This window comes from Oryctolagus cuniculus, chromosome 1 (genome assembly GCF_051225735.1).
Source record: "Oryctolagus cuniculus isolate XC-2025 breed Fujian yellow rabbit chromosome 1, ASM5122573v1, whole genome shotgun sequence".
Taxonomy (NCBI): Eukaryota; Metazoa; Chordata; class Mammalia; order Lagomorpha; family Leporidae; genus Oryctolagus; species Oryctolagus cuniculus.
The window spans coordinates 195,911,885-195,931,667 of record NC_142867.1 but is presented as its reverse complement, the minus strand read 5'-3'; the positions used below and the strand labels follow the sequence as shown (position 1 = coordinate 195,931,667).

Below are 19,783 nucleotides of genomic sequence, written 5' to 3'. Positions count from 1 at the left end.
TTGGTTCGTGCCTATCTTCGGTGACCTGCAGCTCATACTCTGGTCGAGCTGCTTGCTTGGTGCTTACCGCCTTAATTAGGCAGACCGAATCCAAGCCTCCTAATTGTTGCATTGTGGGGAAGCCTTACTGATGTTAATTCGTGCCTGTCTTCGGTGACCTGCGGCGCACAAGCTGCTAGCTGCCCGCAGGTGCTCATCGCCTCACTTGATTAGGCAGACCGAATCCAAGCTTTCTCGTTGCCATGTTGAGGGGAGGCCTTTCTATTTCTCTATTTATCTCCGGGCATTCCTATTTCTCTCACTTTACTTCTAAAACTTCTGTTTCTCTTATCCCCGCAGCTTCCCGCTGCCCGCCCCGAGGCTACTTCTCGGCGGCTTCCCAGCTGAGCTGCTTCAGCCCGCGCCTCTTTCATCTGCGCAGCTTCCCGGCTTTGCGCAGCTTGGCTTCGCGCGCTCCGCGGTCTCCACGCCCTTCGCGTCTGCACCACGGCCTACGCCAGCCCCGTTCCCTATCTATTCACGCCCCGTGCTCTCTCTGCACGCGGCGGCTTCCGCGAATGTTTCCGCCACCACCGGCATTCAGTCCAAGTTCCCCGGACTAACCTGGCGAATTCTGGCGGCCCACGTCTCTGCCTCTGGTTCCAGATCTTCGCCTCTTGCTCCCCGGGGTGACTTGAAGAATTCCAAGGTGGCTTATATCTCCGCCTCGGCCTGCACTCGCGGCTTCATCCTCCCTAACATTTTTCTCTACCCGGTATGTTTCCTTAAGTTTTCTTCCAACAATATTCCTCTCATTTCTCCTGGCTACTCCCCACAGTCCGTATCCGAGTCCAAGCCTGCTCCAGGTTTCACTTTCGCTTTCAGTCTCCTAGCTTCCCCGCCATAGTCCGCATCCGAGTCTATGAAAGCTTTCACTTTCGCTTTCAATCCTAACTTCTTTCCCACAGTCCATATCCGAGTCTATGCCTAGGCTTTCAATAGCTTCTTCCGGCACCTTTCTCGTCCGGCTTTCCCCTAGGCTCTTCGCTAGTCTCTCTCTCCGGTATTTTCCCTTGGCTGTTTGCTAGTCTCTCTCTCCGATATTTTCCCAGTTCTTCCCGTTTCTTCTCTCCTAAGTTTCCTATCCGTCCTAAGTTTCCTATCCGAGTCAGGTTTCCTATCCGAGTCATGTTTCCTATCCGAGTCACGGCACCATTATGTCGCTCCCCGTCTTCGTGGAGGAACGACACAGGACCCTGCGCTGTTCTTTTGTCTGCTCGGCCCTCCCCGGGTTTGCTGCTGGTTCTTCCCGGGTTGGCTACTATCCCTTCCACCTCCGTGGAAGGGCAGTTCCCCCTGGCCACATTCCCCACTTCCGCAGGGGAGCGGCACACCGCCGGCCAGCTCTCTCGGGGGCTGCACAGGTGTTCCCCTTAGATGTTCCTCATAGATGTTCCCCGTGCATGCCGTCTCTCTCCTCCTTTATAGTCCTCCTCCGCCAATCCTAACTCGGCTGCCCACACGCCGAGTACGCTGCTCTCCAATCAGGAGCAAGTCCTACAGTTTATTGGTTGAACTGGAGGCAGCTGGGTAGAAGCTGTTTTCTCCTCTCCCAGCGCCATATTGTAGGAGAGCAGATGCATAGAATAAGTCTTAATTCCAGTAACTTAGTCTAGTCCGAGCTGCTCCCCACAGAGGAGAGCAGATGCATAGAATAAGTCCTAATTCGAGTAACTTAGTCTAGTCCGAGCTGCTCCCCACAGGCAAGTTTTTTAATCAGTCAAAGGGCACTGACAATAAAATTACAGCTGATATCATAATGATGGAAGACTGAATGCTTTTTCTGTAAGATCAGAAATAAGGCAAGGATGTCCACTGTAATCACTCCCATTCCGCTTTGTTCTATGTCCAAACAAGTGAAATAAGTTGGGGAAAAGGATAACTATTTGCATATGAAATGTCTATGTGAGAAATACCAATGAATTTACAGGAAGTTTACTAAAAAATAAGTATATTTTGCAGGGTTTCAGGATATCACATCAATGTACAAAATTCCACTGTACTTTTTATATATTAGCAGAAAAAAGTGTACAATCAAGTCTAAGGTGGTTTTTCCATTTGAAAAATACATCTAGAATTCTATACAGTAGATATAGTTTGCATGCAGGTTAAATATTTTTAAATGACATTTTAAGCAAATAAACCTTTTACTTCTACATTAATGGTGTATAACCCCTCCCTTTTTTGAAAATAGTCATAGGGACCTCTTCCCCTGTTCTAAAGAGGATTCCTAAAGAGTAGATATTTTCTTAAGAGTTTTCTGCACATGATGCTAGATAACATGCAAAGAGTTCACCAACATTCTTCTTAAAGGTATTACTCTTTAAAATGGGCATGTTAACCACTGAAAAAATGTTCATTCAATTTCCATTATACTGCTTCATTTGATCATAAGTAGTAAAAAACAAAGTCAGATAACATGGGATCAACAGGTTAGTTCATGCACTGGTTACTGGATATGACCCTACATGCGCCAAGGCCAACATTCTATGCAATGTAGTGGTACTGGTTTGGATTTTGTTTATCTCTTTCCATGCAATTCCAGTAAATTAACGATTCTATTCTCTTCTTAAGATCAGCAGGCTTTATTTGGAATTTCAATTGGTTGTATACTTCTGAAACAAGCAGATTGTGGCTAAGTGTCCATAATTCAAACAATTGTGGTATCAATTTGATATTGTCTGTCTTGAAATATTCTTTCTGTAGTATTTGCTTATTCCTCATCTCTTTCATCTGAATTTGATTGGTCTTTATCCTGAAAAGTTTGTGCTTGAAATCATCATTACAAATGAATATGTCAACATCTTCAATATCTTTGCTCTTCAGATTTTTTTCACCAGAACTCTAGTTGCCACAGGCTGATGCCTGTAAATTTTCTCCTTAACTCTAACTCTCCAGCCTCGATTCCAGTAGCCTGTTTGATCTCTTTTAAACTGAGCTGCACTTTCTCATTAAACATTAGCAGCAACATTTAAAAAGAGAGACCTGGATTTGTTGTTGTTGATTTTTTTTTGCCCTTTTTAAACTTTGCTTTTAGCACACAGTGTCCTAGGGTTGACTGCCATTGAAGTTTTCTGCCACTGTTTTTACCTTGGTAAAATATCTTAAAAATTTCTTGAAGTTTTACCATCCCTGGTGGTAAATGGATGTCCATAGGCACATATGTTGGCCAATGACTCATTGTCAGGATATTCACAGTTCATTCAATATTTCCAGGTACATTCTGATTCTGCATATACTGTTTGAACTGAACCATGATATCTTTAGAAATATCCGTGTCTTGAAATATCCCTTCAAGCTTGCTGGTGAAAGCAGTTCCATGTTGATGTTTGAGTTTGGACGGCATTGATTTTTTAGCATCTACAAATGAACTCTTCCAAAATAACAGACACTTGGCTAATAAATCTTTTTTATAGAAGTCCTCAAAAACACCCTTGCCATAAATAAATCTAAATATGATCATAATATTATTCTACATTTTCTCAAGTTCTTCATCTGTAGCTTCTTTGTTGCCTGCACAAAGTTTGAATCTATATACTTGGCTATAAGCTCAGATTTATTTGATCTTTTGTAATGAATGTTTCAAATGTACATTTCATGGTATTGATAAATATTTAATTCTTCAGAAAGCAGATATCAATTATATGATCAACTTTATCTTTAAAATCCAGCAGTGCTTGAGCCATGGTTTTATCTTTTTCAGGATTGATTACAATAGTGCTGCCAATACCTTGATGCAGTCAGCCCACTATTACAAGAGAATCTGAACACCACCTCGAACTCTACTGAAGAGCTGATACAGGAGAAATAAATCTTGAATTAAGTTACCATCAAGGAGATTATTTAAATGTTTCTTAAAAATGCTGTTAAGTGTTTGCCTAGAAGTTGTTTTTCTGCAGGAGCAATCAATGATTTCTAGGTAGTCTGATCTAAGTATGTAATAAGTCTACCTAGTTCTTCTTCTAGATGTTTGTTAACATGATGAAGATATTCAGGAACCTGTCTTTCCTGCATTAATTTTTGGCCTTCAGCTGTGTAGAGCCAGTTAGTTTCCTTCAAAAATCCTTGTTCAAAAGAATCTTGATAAATGTGCAAATCAGAGAGCATACTTAAAAGGCTTAGGGGTAAACGTCTATCAATTGCTTCACAATTCCTTTCCCTCTGTCAAGAGAAGCCATGCCATCAGTTGTCTTATTCTGGACTTTCTGATCACTTATAATATGTGCCCTAAATAACGCCAGTCCCACGTCCCGAATGGAGGGCAGCACTGAATTCTGAAGAACACAAGTTCTATCCAGAAACAAAAAGATGCTCCTGATTATGATCATTTGTCTGCAATGGTTCTGCCAGCACCTATCAATCTTCTTTAGGAAAAGGACACTATCCCGTGAATCTTTTCTGAACTGATGAATTTGTGCTCTGATGTGATCATCACAAATCTGTCCCAGCTGTTTGTACACGTTTGTTGAGAATCCGTAACAACAGAGATTTTCTATAGCCTAGTAGAGTTCTAATTATACTCAACTGAAGTACTATTCTGAATAGCTTCCACTGCTTCTTTCAGTTTCTGCCAAGTTTCATCTGTGTTGTTTTCTGGTAATTTAGGCTTATCTTTAAAGTTCTTGATCACTAACTTCTTAGGAGAGGCAGGCTTGCTATTAGCAAAGCTAGAGTTGATGGTACAAGATTTGGCTGGGCTGTTTGCATGATGCACCAAAGCCACAGAAAAGATGAATATAGTTTATTTTTAAGTTACTGCTGCTGAGATGTTGCAGCAGTTGGTGAAGATGAAGAGGAAGAGATGGAGGAGGATTCCTCAGCCAACTTCATATCAAACACTACAAGCTCCAGGATTTTTTCAAAATGCACCTTTTTCTATATTGGTACGTGGCTAGAAGTAGCCATGTAAAGCCCCAGGCAGAAGGAGGAGGTAGCCGTTGGCTGTCTGTTCTGCGGCCAGTTGGAGAATGAACCAGCGGATGGAAGACCTCTCTCTCTCTCTCTCTCTGCCTCTCCTTCTTTCTCTGTTTAACTCTGACTTTCAAGTAAATAAAAATAAATCTTAAAAAAAAAAAAAGAAAGGCAAAGTGTCAGAGAGAGAGGGGGAAAGGTGGGGGCAAAGCGATAGAAGGGTATTGGCGGAGGAGTGTAAAAGAGAGATCTTCTACCTGCTGGTTCATTCCCCAAATGGGTGTAACAGCCAGTTCTGGAGCCAGGCTGAAGTCATGAGTCCAGAGCTCCATCTCGGTTTCCTAAACGGGTACAGAAACCCAAGTACTTGAATCATCTTTTGCAACAGGAATCTGGATCAGAAGTGGAGCAGCTGGGACTTAACCTGGCACTCTGATATGGGGTAAAGGCATTGCATGAAGTGGCTTAACCACATTCTGTGATCCATTTTCAGTTAATTTTTGTGAAACATGTAAGGTCTGTGTCTAGATTTTTCTTCTGCATGTGATGTCCAGTTGTTCCAACATCACTGTGAAAATACTGTTAATGCTTTTTGCTTTTCTTTTATAAATAAATATTTTCTTCATAAGGTAGTATACCTCAGGTAGTATTTTAAATAGCAACACAAAACATAGTAAGACATCTAATTCTAGATTTAGTGGGAAAACTTTGAATATTTTGTCAAGCATGATGTTAGCAAGTTTTTTTTTTTGTACATTTTTCTTACCAAGTTCTCCACTATTCCTAATTTACTGACTTTTCTTCTTCTTTTTTAAACCATGAATGAATGGAGTTTGCCAAATAAGTTTCTGCATCAATTGGTATGATCATGTAATTTTTTTTCTTTGGCCTGTTAATATGGTAAATTACATTAATTTATTTTTTTATCTTTAATGAAAAAATATTTTATTCATATTTTGCACACAATTTTGAGTACTTACTGATTTGGGAGGGGTCTCCAGCATATAGGCTTTTGCGTATTTCCACTTCTACCATCAACAGGAAAGAAATGAGAATGAATTTTTTTTTAATGAAAGCTGAAAGGATCATTTAGCACAAAAATCTAATAGGTGTTGTGGAGTGGATTATCGATGCAATTAAAATGGCATTTTTGCTCCTTCAACTCTTAAACTCACTTGTTAGAAGACACAAAACCTGTTTGGATCTCAGGAAGATAAAGTTGAGGGCATCAAAAGAATGCCCCCAGCTCCTTGAGTTGCCAGCTAATACAGACTAATAAATTGGGTTCATAGCTTTGGATTTTTAACATACTAAAGTCCAAAAGTCTAATGCAGGGTTCAGGATTAAATCAAATCAACAAAGGAATACTGGGATAATGCATGTTAGGTGTAGAAGCCACTAAGCAAGAATGTAGATTCAAAGTTTAGTTATGATGGGGCCTGTGTTGTGGCATAGCAAATGAAGCTGCTGCCTGTGATGCCAGCATCCCATATGGGCACGGGTTTGAGTCTCAGCTACTCCACCTCTGATCCTGCCATCCACATGGGAGACCTAGATGAAGCTCCCAGCTCCTGGCTCTGGCCTGGCCCACTCCTGGCTTTTGTGGCCATCTGGGGATGGGAGATTTACCCCCCCCACCCCCCGCCCCATAGCTCTGACCTTCAAACAAATAAATAAATCTTTAAAAACAAAAGTTGATTCAAGGTCTCAGTTCACTCATTCAACAAACACCCATGTTTCAAGGCTTAGTTTCAATTCCTCTTCTGCAAGGCAGAATTCTCACTACCCGGGTCTCTCATCCCTGAATTCATATTGCAATATAAATTAACCAGGAAAAAGTTTTTATGCATCCATTCTGGGCAAGGACAAAACTCCATGCAACTGGGGTACAAAGAAGCATAAGAAAAAATTAGCACTTCACAGTTTAACTCTAAAATAGCCTATATTTTTGGAGAGTATCCTTTATTATTTTCTTTTTTAAAAAGATTTTATTTATCTATTTGAGAGGTAGAGCCACAGACAGTGAGAGGGAGAGACAGAGAGAAAGGTCCTCCCTCTGATGGTTCACTCCTCAAATGGCCAGGAGCCAGGAGCTTCCTCCCAGTCTCCCATGCGACTACAGGGGCCCAAGGACTTGGGCCATCTTCCACTGCTCTCCCAGGCCACAGCAGAGAGCCAAATTGGAAGAGGAGCAGCCGGGACTAGAACAGGAACCCACATGGGATACCAGCGCTACAAGCAGAGGATTAACCTACAGTGCCACGGCGCCTGCCCCTATTATTTTCAACAGACAAACTTCTCAAGGGAAAGATCATCATTTATGCAAGCAAAAATGAGAAAGATTTATTTTAAGTGACAATTCTGAAGAATCAGTGGTTGCTTCCTGGAATGCGGCAGCCAGAATGATTCTGAGGTTGTATCAGTGGCACCAACACTGCCATGTGTTTGATACCCTTGCTCAGCCTAGAATCAGTTTTTAGTAACAGTATTTCTTTTGCTAGAGAATGAGCACTTCATGATCCTTTAATATCTCTTTTTCAACTGTTAGAAACTCAGGGAAGAGTTTTGATAGAGTTTACTTTTATTACTTGATTATTTCTTTTTATTTTGTGTGACTGCTGCTCTACTATAGTTTTATTTTTACCTTTTATTTAATAAATATAAATTTCCAAAGTACAGCTTTTGGATTACAGTGGCTCCCCCCCATAACTTTCCTCCCACCCGAAACTGTCCCAACTCCTGCTCCCTCTCCCATTCCATTCACATCAATTCATTTTCAATTATCTTTATATATTGTAGATCAATTTAGTATATATTAAGTAAAGATTTCAACAGTTTGCACCCACACAGAAACACGAAGTGTAAAGTACTGTTTGAATACTAGTTATAGCATTAATTCACATTGAACAACACATTAAGGACAGAGATGCTACATGGGGAGTAAGTGCACAGTGACTCCTGTTGTTGATTTAACAATTGATACGCTTGTTTATGGCGTCAGTAATCTCCCTAGGCTCTAGTCATGAGTTGCCAAGGCTATGGAAGCCTTTTGAGTTCGCCGACTTCGATTTTATTTAGACAAGGTCATAGTCAAAGTGGAAGTTCTTTCCTCCCTTCAGAGAAAGGTACCTCCTTCTTTGATGGCCCGTTCTTTCCACTGGGATCTCACTTGCAGAGATCTTCCATTTAGGTCTTTTTTTTGCCACAGTGTCTTGGCTTTCCATGCCTAAAATACTCTCATGGGCTCTTCAGCCAGATACGAATGCCTTAAGGGCTGATTCTGAGGTCAGAGTGCTGTTTAGGACATCTGCCATTCTATGAATCTGCTGTGTATCCTGCTTCCCATGTTGGAACGTTCTCTCCATTTTAATGCTGTCAGTTAGTATTAGCAGACACTAGTCTTATTTATGTGATCCCTTTGACTCTTAATCCTATCATTATAATCAATTGTGAACTGAAATTGATCACTTGAAATAGTGAGATGGCATTGGTACATGCCACCTTGATGGGATTGAATTGGAATCCCCTGGCACGTTTCTTACTCTACCACTTGGGGCAAGTCCGCCTGAGCATATCCAAACTGTACATCGCCTCCCTCTCTTATTCCCACTCTTATATTTGACAGCGATCACTTTTCAGTTAAATTTAAACACCTAAGAATAATTCTGTGTTAATTAAAGAGTTCAACCAATGGTATTAAGTAGAACAAAAAAATACTAAAAGGGATAAAGTATTAAGCTGTTCATCGACAGTCAAGACAAGGACTGTTCAAATCACTGTTTCTCATAGTGTCCATTTCACTTCAACAGGTTTCTTTTCTGGTGCTCGGTCAGTTGTCACTGATCAGGGAGGGAGAACATATGATATTTGTCCCTTTGGGACTGGCTTATTTCACTCAGCATGATGTTTGGTTCTTCAGGGTTAAGGGTGTGCCAAAGGTGACTCACCCAGATTGTTCTCTCGCTCTCTCTCTCTCTCTTCTTCTTCTTCTTCTTCTTTTTTTTTTTTTTTGACTCAGTTGGGAAGTAATTCCACACAGCTGAGTGGAATTGAGGGTAGTTGATGTATGAAATCTGGCCCCTATGGGTATTCGTCTGCTTACCCCTGGGACCACACAAAGAGTTTATGCAGCCCTCAGTATGGTCTCAAATTTCTCCGCAGTCTCTCACCGGGTTGCCCAGGTTACCGAGTTTGTGTACTCGGTGAGTTCTCTAGCACCCCCTCAGATTTTCACAGTCTCAGTTCGTTAGCTCCACACTTTCACTAGGTCTTAACCTCCCGTTATTTCTCCCCACCAGAGTCAGGTTTTTCTGCTTGGCTAATGGCCGGCGCCGCTTTACATACATAAAATGTTGCCTGCTCTTTGTCTTGCTCAGCTTTGTAAGGTGAGTGGAGAGACAGGCTAATGTCTGTGCCGGTTCCCCTTATTTATTCGTTTTTTTCTCTCCTCCAGTCAGCCTGGTGAACTTTCCCCAGTGGGGCTTCAGGCCTCTTTCCCTGTAGGCTCTTTCTGCCTTTCCCCGCCAATGTCTCAGGTTACTGAGGTTTTTGTCTCACCTCCCCTTCCAGCGCTGGTGCACAGACTCTGCGGCTTGGATCCCGTGGCTCGGCTCCTGCGGCTTGGCTTCCACGTGGTGGGCGACCTTGCTCTCCCCATAGGTCCTCTGTGTCACATCCACTAGATCCGGAAGAGTTTCCTCTGCAATTTTTTCCTGAGCCTTTTCCTGAGGCTACAGTAACTCCACTTTTATTAAACTACTTTTTCCCGGACTATCGGTGCACGCCCTCACTATTCCGCCATCTTGGCTCCCAACCTCGGTGACAGATTCTTTCAATTTCTGTTTGTATGAAAGTTCTTTATTTCACCTTCATTCACAAATGAGAGCTTTGCAGGATATCATATTCTGGGCTGGCAGTTTTTCTCTCTTAGTACCTGGGCTGTATCTCACCCAGCCTCCTAGCCTGTAGGGTTTCTGATGAGAAGTCTGCTGTAAGTCTAATTGGAGATCCTCTGAGAGTAATCTGACATTTCTCTCTTGCACATTTTAGAATCTTATCTTTATGTTTCACTGTGGTGAGTTTGATTACGTGTCATGGTGAGGATCTCTTTTGGTCATGTTTATTGGGGTTTCTATGAGCTTCGTATACTTGGATGTCTCTGTCCTTCTCCAAACCCAGGAAGTTTTCTGCTAATATCTCATTTTCATGAGAGAGAATTTCTATCCTGTCCTGTATGGATTTCTGTAGTTCATGCATTTGTTTTTGATAACTTCTAAACATTCTTATAAATTTTTTGAAATCTGTATCTTGCATTTCTTCTATCTCATCATCTTCATAATCTTGTATTGGAATGTCTTGTTCATTTGAGGGCGTCATAATGTCTTCCTGGCTCTTGTTTCCTCAGTGTCTGCCTTTGTTGCTTGGCATTATAGAGATATTCTTCGGTTTCTTCTTCTTTTTTTTTCCTCACTGTGGTGGCTTTTCTCGTTATACTATGACTCTAGATTAAGTGGATTGTCTGCTTTTGGGAATCTTTAGAGGCTTGTGGTGGGTGTGGCCAGAGAGCTCTGGTCAATTCTTCAGGGTTAAGGGTGTGCCAGAGGTGACACACCCAGGTTGGTGTGGTAAATCTTCTCTCTCTCTGTTTTTTTAATTCAGAAGGGAAGTAATTCTGCACAACTGTGCTCTTCTCCTTGATGGCAATCAGTGCCTGAGTGCTGGCCCCTGTGTGTATAATATTCGTCTGCTCTGTCCCAAGGACCACACAAAGGATCTATGCAGTCCTCAGTGTAAGCTCAGATTCCCCTGCAATCTTCCACCAGGTTTCCAAGGTTACCGAGTTTGTGGCGTCTCCCACTCACTCTCTATTTTTTTTTCACAGTCCCAGTTCTTAAGCTCCACACATTCATTAGGTTTAACGTCCCATTATTTCTCCCCACCAGAGTCAGGTTTTTCTGTTTGGCTGAGTGCAGGCGCAGCTCTGAGCTGACGTAGCTGTTACGTATGTCCAAAATGGCACCTGCTCCTTATCTTTCTCGCCTTTGTAAGGTGAGTGGAGAGAGAGAATTGTGTCTGTACCGATCCACCCCCCCTTTTTTTTTCCTCTCCTTTAGTTAGCCTGGTGAACTTTCCCCTATGGGGCTTCAAGCCTCGTTCTCTCTAGGCTCTTCCTGTCACTTTTCTATGAGTGTCTCAGGCTACTGCAGTTTCGCCTCACCTCCCTTTCCAGCGCTGGTGTGTAGACTCGGTGGCTGGGGTCCCAAGCCGTGGGCGCCCATGCCCTCCACATAGGTCCACCTTGTCCCACTAGTTCTGGAAGAGTTTCCTCTGCAGTTTTTTCCCTAACTCTTCCCTGAAACTACAGTATCTCCACTTTTATTAAAATATCTTTTCCTGGACTATCAGTGCGCTCCTTCCCTATTCTGCCATCTTGGAGCCCTCCCATTAATTTATTCTAAAATATTTATTTTTTTGAGAGGCAGAGGATAGAAAAAGAGAGAGAGTGAGTGAGAGGCAGAGTACACATTTTCAGCCATTGGTTCTCTCCACATTCTCTACAACAGCTATGGGCTGAAACTGGGAGCTAGGTAACCAATTCAGGTTACCCATTTAGGTGGCAGGAACCCAACCATCTAGGTCATCACATTTACCTAGCAGGGTCTTCATTAGCAGGAAGCTGGAAGCACAAGTTGGAGCTAGGAATTTAACGTAGGCACATCACATCCTAAGTGATGCCTTAACTGTTAATCCAAATGCACACTTCATATTAACTGATTTTTGAATATTTAACCAGCCTTGCATATCTGGAATAAATTTCACTTTGTCATGGTGTATAGTTCTTTTGGTACATCATTGGATTTTCTAGTATTTTATTGAGAAGTTTTGCATCTATGTTCATTAGGATATAATTTTGTTGTCACATCCTTGTGTTGTTTTGGTATGACTATTAGCATATAATCGGTCTCATAGAATATCATGAATTATGAAGTATTCTCTCTGCTTCTATCTTCTGAAACTTAATTGCTTAAATGTCTGATAAAAACTCATCAGTACTTCATCAAGGCCTGGTATGTTCTGTTTGGATAAGTTATTAATCATTTATTTAATTTCTTTAATGGATATAGGCCTATTTGTCTATTTTTTCTTGTGTGATTTTTTTGGGCAGGATACGTCTTTTAAGGAAATGATTCATTTCATCTAGGTTATAACATTTATGGGTATAGAGTTGTTCATAGTATCTTTTTTTAAAAAAAAAGATTTATTTATTTATTTGAAAGTCAGAGTTACACAGAGAAGGAGAGGCAGAGAGAAAGAGTCTCCCATCTGCTGGTCCCATCTGTTGGCCAGAGCTGCACTGCTCCGAAGCCAGGAGCCGGGAGCTTTTTCCAGGTCTCCCACTTGGGTGCAGGGGCCCAAGGACTTGGGCCATCTTTCACTGCTTTCCCAGGTCATAGCAGAGAAAGCTGGATCAGAAGGGGAGCAGACGGGACTTGAACTGGTGCACATATGGGATGCCAGCACTGCAGGTGGCGGCTTTACCTGCTGTGCCACAGTGCTGGTCCCTCATAATATCCTTTTATTATACTTTTAACACTCATGGCATCCGTAGTGATGTTCTTCTTTGCATTCTGATAACATCTGATGTTTCTCTCTTGCTTTTCTAAGATTAAGCATCCATTATTGGTGAGTCTCTGTTCCTGGACTGTGAACTACACTTGTATTTCTCAGCTTTTTTTCTCCTGTTAGATGTGACAGATGCCTTGAAGGACTTAGGTATTTCTCTTCCCCCAGTTGGTTAGAGAAACCTTCAGATGGGATGCTCTGAAAAAATAGAGTTTCCTGAGAAAAGGCCTTGTTAAGAAGAACAGAAGACCCTGGCATATTTCAAAGGGATTCCTTTTCCCTTCTCCTTGCTGGAAGGATAGTGGGTGCTTTTTTTGAAATTCACTCTGAGGACCCAGTAGGACTCTTGGATGTAAAACACAGAACTGTGGGGCCCCCCATTGGACTTTTTTTTTAATCTCTCAGATTTGTCCACACTGATGCTCCTGCAATTCATCAATTAAAGTTCAGATTGTCCTACTCCATTACTGCTTTCCATGGAGGTTTCAGCTCATGGATTTCTGCTCTGTAGGTTGTGATTCTCTCAATATGCCTGTTTTCCCAATTCTGGGGTAGCCATTTGCCCTATAAACTCACACTCAGATGAATCTAAGAAGAGTTTTGACTTTTCAACGTGTTCAGCTCTCTACTTTTCAGGTCAGAGTGGTGACTTCTAAGCTCTTCATGTGCCAGTTGACAAACTAGAATTCCAGGAGTCTTTCTGTTGGTCATCACATTTAGTGAAAATCTGCTGTGTCATATCTCCAAGGCCTCTGCCCTGTGTTGCGGTGGCTGGGACTCAATATACCACATTTATACTTTGCTGACTGTACTTATGAGACTCCACCAATGGGAGGGTAATTAGAAGGAAACTTGTAGACTGGAGAAGAAAGAAGGGATCTGCTCCTTGTTCCTGTCAGGCACTCCACAGTCTCCATCAGAATCCTATTATTTCTCATTTTTTGTGATAATCCCTGCTTTCAGGTCCTCTTAGGTTTCTGTAGGCCAGAGATTCAATATAAGAAGGGTTGAAGTATCAAAGGAATTATGGGGATATATGACAAAGTCTCTTCTTTTTGCAACAACTACAGCTACCACTAAACTCTACTATTTATTGAGTAACTAATATTTTGAAATGTAATCTTATTGGATCCTCACAATCACCCTTTAAGGTAGTTACTCTTATTTTCTTTTTCATTCAAAGAAAGTCACAAAGGTAAAAGTGAGTTGCCTAAGGCTTTGTACTTGGTAGGGTTTAACCTCAGGTCTGCAGGGTAATTCACAACACATCTATAGAGTCATAGAGAGGCTGGAACATCACAAGGATTTTGAGATCCTTTTGTGGTTTGGGCATTTTCCAGGGTGGTGTGCTTTGTGTAGGAGAAGGCAGGGTTACCATGTCAGATGAAGGGGATTCCTCAAAGGCAGATGTTTGCTGTGGAGTAAGGGATGGTGAGACTAGCTTAGTATCAATATTTAGTAAGAGTTCATCAGGCATATTGATGAAATGGGTTGATCTGCTTGACTATCTATATGTTTTGTTACTTTTAAACTATTCTAAAATGAGGATCAACATGTCATTTATAACATTCCCTCAGCCCCTAAACATGATTTTAAATTATTGTAGCATCATAAGCTGTTTTTTTTTGCTATGTACATTAATGTTTCATGCCTTTGTAGCTCATTTTGGAAATTTTGGCTTGATTTTTTTTCTAGGAGATGGAAACAGTGATCCAGGAAGCTTCACATGAATTTGATATATATTCAGGTAAGTTTATTTACTCCTGAAGCCAAAGAGTTAAGGCAGGGGAGATACATTTAATTGTTGATACTAGGAATTTTTTGAGAGACTTAATGGGGGGGGGATCTCCATAGAATAACAAGGGGACATTTGATCTCATGATATTATTTGCAATATTAAATTGTGCCAATAGATGGAGAAGTTGTTCCACAAAAGTTGGAAGGCTTGGCTCCTCTAATGAGGAATAAAGAAATTCAGGTTTCTGGCAAGTTGAAAATGGATTTCCTTAATAAAAATGAGAAGCAGGAAAACTGGGTTACTTATAAATTTTAACAAGAAATAATATTAACAGGCGACAAGAATTTCACTAATTTCAATTAAGTGTACATGAAACCTTAATGCCTGTACTATTCTAGAAATTTGGTCATAGCCCTTTTAGATCTGTACATATGAATGTGTGCGTGCATGTGTTCATATCTGGTCTGTACAACAAGAGTTTTAAGCAATGTACAAAATTGTACTGGATAACACAGATAAAGCATAACTAAACTCAAAAAACAAGAGCAAGAAAGTGTGAATTGAAGTTGGATTAGGGATCTGGCCTGGAGCTTCCTAGCAGAGAATGCCAGTAGGGATGTAAGAACAACTATATGATCTAAAGTCCATAGCATAAAAACAAGCCAGGGGCTAAGAGATAAACAATAATGTGTAGTACTAAGAGCAGAAATTATATCCTTTGGAGATTCAAGAAGAGGATACTGTGTAATGAAATAATGCCCTTCTATTAAGCACAATGATACTTTTCACAAGGATGCTCTTTACAGTATCAGTTGCTCAGTTGAAGGAGTTCAAGGTGAAGGGCACAGGATGAGCACCATGCACCTTAGAACATTTTCTTGCAATATAGCTAATACTCTAGTTTATTGGAAGGATACAATTTAGAATATGTCACTGCTCTATAAATATTATTTATCTGAAGATTTGTTGAAGATGGAGTATTTCTGTGAACACTTAACTCTGAACCCAGCTGGTGGTGAGCCTCAATAAAAGCCATCAGAACCAGCCTGAACTATGCACTGCCTTCAACTGCAGAATTGTGATGCCTGCTGTAACTGACCCATGTGGCTGTCTGTGTGTCCTAAGTACTGGGGTAGTTTTCAAAAGTCATTTTGTTTTTGGACAGGCAGAGTTAGAGAGAAAGACAGAGAGAAAGGTCTTCCTTCCATTGGTTCACCCTCCAAATGGCCACTATGGCCGGTGTGCTGCGCCAATCTGAAGCCAGGAGCCAGGTGCTTCCTCCTAGTCTCCCATGCGGGTGCAGGGCCCAAGCACTTGGGCCATCCTCCACTGTCTTGCCGGGCCACAGCAGAGAGCTGGACTGCAAGAGGAGCAACCAGGACAGAATCCAGCACCCCAACTAGGACTAGAACCCAGAGTGCTGGTGCTGCAGGTGGAGGATTAGCCAGGTGAGCCGTGGCGCCGGCCTCAAAAGTCATTTTGAACAGGGGTAGATTTTCCATTCTCTCCAGATACAAGTCTGCTCCTTCATCCTGTTCCAGACCTCCCAGGCTCATAGAAGCACAGGACTGTGGTGCCTCTAGACTGTTTCTTGACATCTTCTGTTGCTAGGTACTTCATGCTTTGCTGGGACTCTCATTGTTTCTGATTTTCCAAAGAACACAGCTACTCTAGACCCTGGAACCCAAGACAGGCTCTCATTTTCCCAGTTTGTCTAGAATAATGCTGTCTAGATCAGGTTTTATGGCATCCTTTTTCTATTAAAATATTTATTTGTTTTTATCTAAGAGAGAGAGAGAGAGAGAGAGAGACAGACAGACAGACACAGAGAATGTCTTCTATTCACAAGACTTGGCCTAGCCAAGCCAAGAGTCAGGTACTCCACCTGGGTCTCCTTCATCTCCTTCATGGGTGTTTCAACCACTTGGGCCATCATCTGCTGCCTCCCAGGATGCATTAGAGGGGGCCTGGGTAAGAAGCAGAGTAGCCAAGATTTAAACCAGTACTCCAATATGGGATATGTGTGTTTTGAGCAGTGGCTTAAGTCACTGCACCACAATGCTGGCTTCTGTGATGTCATTTCTTGATCATCTGTGGGTCTGTAACACATAAATACATTTTTCAGAGTATCTTCTGGGACTGGCAGTTTGAGAAAGTTTCTTCAGCTCCATCAAGCCACCATACACCCATATTCTCTGTCTTCAAACATGAAACCATTGCAACCCCAGGTTGAAACTGACCAGAGGTCATTGAATTCACTTGCTGAATTGCATATACAAATACCCCTCAGCCTTGCCCCATGTAACCTCTTTCTGTTCTCTACTGAATGGATTGTAAACTCTACAAAAAATGTTGTAATAATTTAGCATTCCATAGCCCAAGGATAGGCTAAGGGTATATTTTTGCCTATATTTCTGCATGCTGGTTGAGAGAATGTGCCTTGAATTCTGTTTTGTTTCCATTAACCTTTTTCTGAGAAATTACTGACCCTGAATATTGGAGCCGCAAATGGATTCTTTTAACAAGTATCCTGTCAGGATGTAACCTCTGTGTGTTATGTGGCTTTTAGTCTGCAAATGCTTCCTCTCCATGCATTGATTCCCTTACAAAGCATTCATTTGAGTGACTTCCCCTGCATAAGGTTTTTAGGAATGTATCTATCTCTTCTGTTTTAGGAAACCTACATTCAGAAGAATTTACAGTCCACCTGTTTTATAGCTAACAGTAGCTATTTAAAACCTTGCCTCTCACTCTCCACAGACCTTGTCTTAATCCTGTGCACTCACTCTTAAGTGAAATATTTGTATACTCACATCTTTTGCATGTTACTGTCATCCTTGAGGAAATTATGCAAAATTCTTCCCTATTTACAAAGCAGACTGGTGCCACTATCATTTAGCCTCAGTGGACAGACTGTGTGTTCAGGCAAAGCAAAAACATGATTTTGATCTCATATTATTCAAATGGGACCTGTACTATCCCCTGCAACACTAACGTCCATGAAATTGCTCTCCAGTGTTATTTCAGAGGACAGATCAAGATTGCATCTACTTCTAGAAAGCAAACCCCGTAGGTAGTCACACAGGTAGTCTGGGACCACTCATTATTTTCAGGTGATGCTGTCAACTCCATCCTGTAAAGTGGCAGTTCTATGGATCTCAGTCTCATGAGGGCTGTACAGCCCTCTCTTCTCTACTTCCTGTTGTTTTTTTTTTTTAAAGCCTGTGTCTTAGTTCACTTTTCAAAACTTTATATAGGGGCCAGCCCTGTGGCAGAGTGGGTAGAGCCACTGTCTGCAGCACTAGTATTCCATATGGGTGCCAGTTAGAGTCTGGGCTGCTCCACTTCCAATCCAGCCCAGGAAAGCAGCTGAAGATGGCCCAAGTGCCAAAGATGGCCCAAGATGGATCCCTGTACCCAGGATGAAGCTCCTGGTTCCTGGCTTCAGCCTGACTCAGCCCTGGCCATTGTGGCCATTTGGGGAGTGAACCAGCAGACAGAAGAGTCTCTCTCTTCTCTCTTTCTCTGTAACTCTGCCTTTCAAATAAATAAATATTTAAAAATTTATATACAGGGAACAAATTTCATGTATTTCATATATTCAGTTTTAAGAGCATAACTTCCCACCCTACACTTCCTGCCTCCCAGCATCCCTCCTCCTTCTTTTCTTATAATTTTTACGATCACATACTTTAAATTTACTTTATAATCACAAGCTTAATCCCCCACTAAGAAAGAATTCAACAAATAGTAAGTAGAAAAACCACTGTTCAAGATTACAGACAAGGGCTACGAATGATAATCAATCTCAGTGTCAATTTCACCCATATACATTACTTTTTTTGTACTCTATCACAAATCAGGAAAACATGATATTTGTCTTTTTGGGACTGGCTTATTTCACTAAGCATAATGATCTCCCAATTGCATCCATTTTGTTGAAAAAAAACAGGATTTCATTCTTTTTTCACAGCTAAGTAGTATTCTATCATTTATACATATCACAATTTCTTAATCCAGTCATGAGTTGATGAACATCTGGGTTGATTCTATATCTTAGCTATTGTGAGCTAATTGTGAGCTGCTATAAACATGGCGGTACAGAAAACTCTTTCATATGCTGATTTCATTTTCTTTGGGTAAATTCCCAGGAGTGGGGTGGCTGGTTTATATGGTAGATCTATTTTAAAATTTCTGAGCAATCTCCATAGTGTCTTCCACAGTGGCTACACCAGTTTACATTTCCACCAATAGTGGATTAGGGTACCCTTTTCCCCACATCCTCACCAGCATTTGTTCATTTATTGTTTGTTGATCCCTATATGAAAGCCATTCTAATTGGGGTGAAGTGAAACCTCATTGTGGTTTTTATTCACTCTTCCCTGTTGGCTAGTTATCCTGAGCATCTCTTCATGTGTCTGTTAGCCATTTGTATTCCATCCTGTCGCTCCCCAACTCGCGGAGGAACGACACAGGACCCTGCGCTGTTCTTTGGTCTGCTCGGCCCTTCCCGGGTTTGCTGCTGGTCCTTCCCGGGTTGCCTGCCGACCCCTCCACCTCCGTGGAGGGGCGGTACCCCCTGCCACTTTCCCCGCTTCCGCGGAGGAGCGGTACACCGCCGGCCGGCTCTCTCGGGGGCTGCTCAGGTGTTCCTTCAGATGTTCCTGGTGCATGTTGTCTCTCTCCTCCTTTATAGTCCTCTTCCACCAATCCCAACTCTGCTACCCACACGCTGAGCACGCTGCTCTCCTCCAATCAGGAGCAGGATCAGCTCCTGCAGGTCATCAGTCAAATTGGCGATAGGCAGCTGCGTAGAAGTTTACTCCTCCCCAGAGCCATATTGTGGGAGAGCAGATGCATAGAATAAGTCTTAATTCCAGTAACTTAGTCTAGTCTCAGTTGCTCCCCACACATCCTTTGAAAAATGCTTGTTTATATCCTTAGTCCATTTCTTAACTGGATTGCTTGTTCTATTGCTGAGTTTCTCAAGTTGCTTATATATCCTGGATATTAATCCTTTATCAGATGTATAGATTGCAAATATTTTCTCCCATTCTGCCTCTTTGCTTTGTTCAGTGTTTCCTTTGCTATGCAGGTATTTCTTAGCTTGATGTAATCCCATTTGTTTATTTTTGCCTTTAATGATGCTGCCTTGGGGTCTTATCCAAGAAGTTTTTGCCTATGCCAGTGTCTTGCAGTGTTTTCCTTTAGCAATTTGATGGTTTGTAGTAGTCTACTTTTTTGCCACTGTAACTCAAAACTACAGATTGGGCAAATCACAAACAATGGAAGTCTCTTTGGCTTATACTTCTGGAGGCTGGGAGGCCCAAGGTCAAGGGGATACACTGGGTGAGGGTCTTCCTGTTGCATCATAACATTGTGGAAGACAACACATAGCAACAGGGAGAGAAAGAGGAAAACAGAGAGAGTGAGCAAGAGGGGAAAAGTGGGCTGAACTCTTCTTTATAATGA

At 41.8% G+C, this 19,783-nt stretch overlaps 1 pseudogene; it reads right to left on the bottom strand.

Moving 5' to 3' along the window:
- Positions 1-1,746: 1,746 nt before the first annotated feature.
- On the bottom strand, positions 1,747-4,965 carry LOC138844496 (cullin-4B pseudogene; annotated as a pseudogene).
- Between the last annotated feature and the right edge of the window lie 14,818 nt (positions 4,966-19,783).